Source organism: Mastomys coucha, unplaced genomic scaffold (assembly GCF_008632895.1).
Source record: "Mastomys coucha isolate ucsf_1 unplaced genomic scaffold, UCSF_Mcou_1 pScaffold1, whole genome shotgun sequence".
In the NCBI taxonomy this organism is placed as follows: Eukaryota; Metazoa; Chordata; class Mammalia; order Rodentia; family Muridae; genus Mastomys; species Mastomys coucha.
This window is the reverse complement of record NW_022196891.1, coordinates 5,866,793-5,874,403: the sequence shown is the minus strand read 5'-3', so window position 1 is coordinate 5,874,403 and position 7,611 is coordinate 5,866,793.

The window sequence follows — 7,611 nt, the reverse complement described above, 5'->3', positions numbered from 1 at the left end:
GAAATCCACCTGCCTCTGCCTCCCAAGTGCTGGGATTAAAGGCGTGCGCCACCACCGCCCAGCCTAAAAAGAATTTTTATATTATCTTTTTAAAACTTTGAACCACAAACCTTTAAAACACTGTTCTTCAACCTTCCTAATTCGGTGACGATTTAATATAGTCACGTTTGGATGACCCCTAACAATAAAATTAATGTTGCCACTTCTTCATGTATATAATTTTGCTACAGTTATGAATAGTAGTATAAATATATTTGGAGATAGAGGTTTGATAAAGGGGTCATGACTTGAAATACAGAGAACTGCTGCTTTAAATACAGTTAATGTGTGTTAACATACTAGAAGGAAAAACCATTTTTACTGTGGGAAATAAATATGATAAGTTCAAAGTATAGTGCTTTGTTTTGTAGAAATAAGGAATGAATTTTAAATATATCCAAACAAAAGCACAATTTTTCTCATAAAGCGAATGAAGATTTTATATTTAGGTTGAAGTGTGTACATATTCCATAAACCCAAATTCAGGTTTTCTCAAATGTCATGTTCCAGCAATGAAGTGGTTATCTTTCATTAATATCAGAAGAAAGCAAGTGAGAAGTCAAAGTGGGAATCAGATATGTTGTTGGGAGCATAATTCAAACTATTGTAACAGAACTAGAGAAATCTTTCCTAGGTTTTTATAACATTTAATGACATCTTAACTTTTGGATTGGTGATAGCAAGTGGCCTGCAAAGAACACATTATAGTGTTTTGAGCTTGACCATATATGAGTCTGACTCAGATGTGAGCAAAACATGCTTTCAAGGAATCTAAATAGAGCTATAGATAATTTGACTCTAATTTGCAATTTTGTATCTCATCGTAATCTTGAAGTTGAGCCATTTGGCTCAATAGAGTCTTTTTTATAGGTCAAGCCCCTCTCCCAATTCCATCCCTCTCTCCCTCTTTTTTATATTCATATGTATGACAAAGAACTGGAAACTTGAGGTTATTGGAATGGCTCAAAACAAGCCTATTTGAGTTTAATTTCCAGGAAACTTGAAGAAGGCAGAATCAACCTCCAGAAAGTTCTCTTCTGTGTATTTAAAGGAAAAGTTTCACACACACACACACACACACACACACACACACACACAAAGAGAGAGAATTGTCTTCTGTATATTGGAAAACCATGTTGTGCATACACAAAAACACAAATACATACATACATACATACATATATACATACATACATACACATACATATACATGGACAAACATACAACCATACAAACATCCATATACCCACATAATACATATATACATACACACATATACAAGCATATAAACACACACATGCACACATACAAACATATACATATACATGAGTTATACGTAAAAAATAAATATTTAAAAATAATCTGAGACAAAATGTGAAAGGAAGGAAGAGAAAGAATACCTTTCTTTAATAAGTAGGAAAGAATCACATTGTTGCAGCATTTTCTCATCCAATCACATTAGGGCAGTGACAGGTCTGTGATTGGACAGGAATAGGGAGGTGGAGCTAGAGTGAGGAGGTCAGAGGTGAGAGGAGATGCAGGAGAAATCATCCTGGAGGCCAGTGATCAGGAAGGCTATCCAGAACCCATGTGGTTTTAAACAGTCACAGGTAGCTAAGGCTTTTACAAGGTTAGAATAGTTGAGTTAAAGCATTATCTTTAGCATTTGGCTCTGATATTATTGTATTGACATTTTGTAAATTATATTTTTATTGATATATAAACCTGATTGGATTATTAAGCATTTTTTCTTTTTTTTCATCTTTTTTTCTTTTCTTTTTTTTTAATTTTCTTTTTTTTATTAAATATTTTCTTTATCTACATGTCAAATGATGTCTCCTTCCTGGTTTCCCCTCTGAAAATAAGAAAAAATAAATAAAATAAAAAATAAAAACCTGTTCCCTCCCCTCTCCCACTGCTCACCAACCCACTCTCTCCTGCTTCCTGGCCCTGACATTACCCCTACACTGGGGATAATTAATCTTTAAGAGTCAGGTTTTTACTGGGTAACTAGGCGATAGATAACTGACTGATTGTGGGGGGTGTGGGGCATTGCATGTAAGCGAGATGATCTTGCTAGCTGGGGGAAAATAGCAGGAGCCCCACAGGACATAGTGATGTGGCTGGCCAGTGCTGCAGCACTAGAAAAGAACGTGGGCCAGTGGGCCAGGAGAGTTTGCCGGGTGATCTTTTTTTAATATTCCCACAACATCACATGTTCAGGATAATTTAGATGTCTTGTTTAATAAGTTATTATTGCTCAAGTATGTCTGTGTTTCATTCCATTAAACAAGACATATAAAAAATTTCATTCCATTAAACAAGACATATATAAAAAAACAACAACAACAACAACAAAAAACCAGTGTGTGGGGCAGTCATAGGACCCCCATCTGTATCCAGCCAGATCTCTGCACTAGCTGAATACAATTCTGTCCTATTTGCAGATTATTTAGAAGATAGGACTAGGTGGTATAGGTAGGGAGAAATGAGAAGACCTGGATCCATTTATACAGTCACACAGGGAAGTTTTCATGTTTGCTGGGTCAAGACCTAGTTTGTCTAATTAGAGTAAACTATGTTTTTGCCAGTGAATATTCACCAGTAGCTCTATATATAATTATATCAAACTCTCTGGTTCCTTCCATGTGAATTTTGATGTCAGTTTGCCCTTGGAATATTAGGAGGAAGGCTAGAAGTTTTTTTAAACTTATCTCCTAGAGGAGTGATTTTAATGGTCTGCCAAAAGACAGTTAGGCCACATGTGCCTATGTTGCAACCACATATTCTTCTGTAGAACTCCATCCTTTTCCCTCTTCTCTCTATTCAGAGTAAAAGGTGCCTTTTCATATGGAAAAGTCGGTCTTCAAAATCTCTCTATCATGACATGAATGTCTTACATTACACTAAATACTCTAAATCTTGTGGCTTTTTTTTTCTTTTCTGTGCTTAATTTATGATGTTCATAAAATCACCAAGAAGAATCTTTAGGGAATACATGCTTTCTGATAATCCATAATGGACTATTAATTAATATTATCCCCATGGTAAGGAAGAATTTTCCTGAGCAACTCATCCAAAACAATATAATCTCACTTTAATGAGATTAAACATTTGTACCAGACAAAGTTGACAGGGCCAAGAAGATACATATTTTAATAACAGTGAACTTAGGTCTCGTGGGCTTCTCCCAGTGCATTTTATCCTATTTTTGTTATTTTTTTCTGCTCCAAGCCTATCCTAAGAATGGTAGGTAACTGAGTAAAGCTGGTATTAGGAAAGGTGGCCCTCTCCCTGGAGAAGAAGTGAATGGAAGGAGTTTATGGGAGAATTTGCATGAAGGAAACAAAATGGAGAAATATTGTAATTAAAATGCAATCTCAATTTTAAAGAAAAGGGAAATAGGAAAGAGACACCAGAACTTTCACTCTTAATATAACAAAAATTTATAGAATTCTGTACAACAGGATAAAAGAGTTATTACTGGCCACAATTGTTTACTCTCTTTCTTTGTCAGAAGCAAATTTAAGATTTATCTTTAAGATATCCTGTAGTTTTATAATCTGGAGCAAGGATATAGAGTCTACTATTACCCCTCAAATTTCTGGAGGCAAACCAGGTTCGATATTTATGTTCTGTGATGGCTCCTAGGTTGTAATAAAGGAAGACTGTCTTAGAAGTTAAAACTTCCAAACTTCAACAGGGTTTTACAAAATATATACATATAAAAGGAACTGGACACATATTCAATGTAATCACATAAAAAGGAGACTTGATGCACCAAAATAAAGAATAAATCTGCTTAAGTGTCCTTGGGCAGATCCAAATTTGGTTACTATTTACCTCTTATATCATCTGTTGATGTACTTTTTTTAATATTGTTTTTATTTTTTCTTTCTTTATAGAACTTTGTCTATATTCTGTGGATCCCTATAACCAGAATCAAGACATATTCTTTGTGACATTAGACAAATATTTAATAACTTTTGCATTAATCAGTAATGGTGACAATCATCTTACTAGAAACAACTTGAGATGGGAAGATATGAAATAATTAAGGTCCTACACAATGTATATCAGAATGTAGTTAAATTTGCAATTCAAAATTTTGTGGCTACAAAAGTGAACAAAATTCCTGCAATACAATTTTCTCAGCCTCTGTATTTACAAAAAACACCACATGAGATAAAAATATTGCTAAATACACAGTCCTTTCCTTTGACACTTGTACATCCCAGTCATGTCATTTTAAATAATGCTGTTATAAGAGCATCTAGACATGTTTACACTGAATCTTTAAAGAAGTTGGGAAACTGAGTAATGAAGTTGCATTTCTGTTGTTTGCCCAAGCTAGTGAGACAGAACACTACTTTCCTCTATGCCATTGTTTTCTTTTTATTGATTAATTTTATTGTTTTTTGAAGGAGGGTAAAAATATTTCCAAAAAAGATGAAAATTTGAGAGGATAAATAGATAGATAGATAGATAGATAGATAGATAGATAGATAGATAGATAGATAGATAGATGGATAGATGATAGGTGTCAGACTTGTATGCAATTTTTGCTGTGAGACAATGCATCTTCTAGTTGTGCTTTAGAATTTCATGACTTCTGAACACAGGAATCCTATGTGGATTTTAATTCTTTAGGGAACCTGTGTTTCAATAGTCTAATAACCATGTAAAAGAGCAGACTGTTTCGCTCTCGAGAATATTTTATTTCCCTCCAGTTATCTTAAGGTTTGGTTAGTTTATGAACCAATCCTGCAGAAAAAGTGAAATGTAGCGACCCTCTCACATGCTAATGTCGAGGAAGCAAGGCATCCCACTAAGGAAGACGGTTACTGAGCTGATTGTGGACAGTGTCCAAGTGCCTTCTGGAGTGCTGCCAAACTTCAACTTTTGAGAGAGAAAGGGTTAGGAACCTACTTAAAAGATGTCCATATTTGGCCACCTTGAGGCTCATAGTTGTGCCCATGGACATTTTAGAGACTAGCCATTATAGTCCCTGGCTTTCTACCCAGGCAATAGCAGCAACAAAGCAGGGTTACATGAGCATCTATTTTAGGTCATCCTGAAGCTTTAGTCAGGGCATATTCATAGACATGTAATTTGATATTTTCTACCTTTTGAACTGTCCTGATTAGTTTATATCTTCTGGTATCTAAGTACTTACTTCAATTTTTGTAAAAGATTGTTTTATTTAAAAAAGATTTATTTTTTATTATATTTCAACTGTGTTTGTTTAGGAGGTTATGGGTACCTGGATATGAGTGTAGGTAGACAACTGCAAGAGATAGATTGGATCTCCCTTAGAGCTGGAATGACAGGCAATTTGAGGATGATTGACAAGGGTGCTTACAATCAAACTTGTGTACACTGCAAGAGCAAAATCCGTTTCTAAACTCTGAGCCGTCATTCTACCCTTTTAGTATCTCACACTGCAAGGGAAAGAAGGAAACAGAATCCTTCAGGTTTATAACAAAATGCACTGTCTAAAAATAACCAAAAAGTGATGAGCACATGAGCCTGGTCTACTGGTGACACGGAAGGTATTTCTCCTTTAATATGCACATTCTTCTCATATGGACAGCAGTTCTAAGCTGTTGTTGTTTTTGATAATTGAGAATTTCAAACAGGTACATAATTGAATATAACGATCATATTTATTATTCTATCCCCATCCTTCCTTCAGCTCACCAAATATACCACTCCCCTAACACTTCCTGAAAATAACTTTTCTCATTATTTTGGTGACCTATTACTTCTGAAGTCTTCCTCTCCCAGGAGCTATTAACTGTCAATGGCTTCAATGGGTAGTGGATCTGAGATTCCCTCCTCCATCAATAGAGGAATTTAGACTAGCTTGAGTCCTGTGTTGATTTGCTAGCCACAACTGCTATGAGTTCGTTAGTGTGACAACCACATCCACGAATGGAAAACAGAATTTCTCAGGATTCTCTATTCATTCTCCATTAAACTCTTTCCACATACTCTTCTGTAATGTTTACTGAATTTTATGAATGTTGGGCTTAGGGAACTTGACAAAAATGTTCTATTTAGAGCTAAATGCCTCCCCTCTGATTCTCAGCACATTGACGAGTTTTTCAGCTCTTCACTTACTGCTGCCCTCTTTATAAAGGAGCTTCTCTGAGAAAACCTGAAAGCAATACCAGTTATCTTAGTCAAGATTTCTATTCCTTTACAAAACATCATGATCAAAAAGCAAGTTGGGGAGGAAAGGGTTTGTTCAGTTTACATGTCCACATTGGAGTTCATCACCTAAGGAAATCAGGACAGGAACTCACACAGGGTAGGAACTTGGAGGCAGGAGTGGGTGCATAAGCCATGGAGCAATGCTGTTTACTGGCTTGTTTCCTTTGTCTTGCTCAGTTTGATTTCTTATAGAACCCAACTACCAGGAATTGAATCACTCACAATGGGCCCTCCATACCTTGATCAGTATTTGAAAAATTTTGTTACAGCTGAATCTCATGGAGATATTTCCCCAAGGGAGGCTCTTTTCTCTGTGATAACTCCAACTTGTGTCAAGTTGACACACAAAACCAGCTAATATATAAGCATTTGGCTTTAATATCAAACAATTTGATAACATGACTATTTAGGAATATAATAACAGCAATTTGGTTCCATGGGAGCCCTCTATCCATTGTGAAACAGACTGGAAATACAATATTCAATCCTCTCCCTTTTAATTTGCAGGTTCTTATGAAATTTTATGCCCCTTGTTTCAGCTCATATATCATTTCAACAAAAATTTGTTTAGTGCACTGTTTGTAGAACTAGTCTATACATTCTTTGAGAGATTAAAAAATGTATAATGACCAGATATTTATTAGTATTCATGGCATTGGATATGTCTCCCTACATATGATCCTGTTGAGGGAAATTTAAATGTTAAATATCTTGCATTGAAGAGTTTGTGAACTCTCAATTATATGTAGTCACTTACACAAATTCAGGAAATACCTAGTTGTCTGTCTCTTGCACTCTAATTGATATAGGGAGATTTAGACATCTTTATGGCCAATTTGCTATACCCATTAGGATAATTATGTTTACTTTCTGAAGAACACTTCAACCAGAACTCTGGTATCTTAAGTTTCTCCTTCCCGAACTAATATGAGGCAAGTCCATGTCAGACTCTTGTACATTCAGCCCAGTCTTAATGAAGGACACCTACCAATAAACTTTTCAGTAATTATGATAGTGCCCTTATTAAGGCAACTTTAGGGTAATGATAGATTTTATGGCTTTCCAGGACGCATGGATAACAACATAGTATATAGGATCATAACAACTACACATTTGACTATTTTCTTGGATCATTCACTTGGTTTATAAATCATTTTATTTGTTAAAAATTGTTTTCATATTTTAATTCAAGTTTGGAGAATATCAGCTTAGTATATCTAGTTCTTGTTTTTGTCAGAATATTTAATCCTCATAAATATTCCTTTTAAATCAACTTACAACTATTTAACATTACTCTATACTTACCACCACCAAACACTAAAATTTACATGTAGATGGCATATATATATATATATA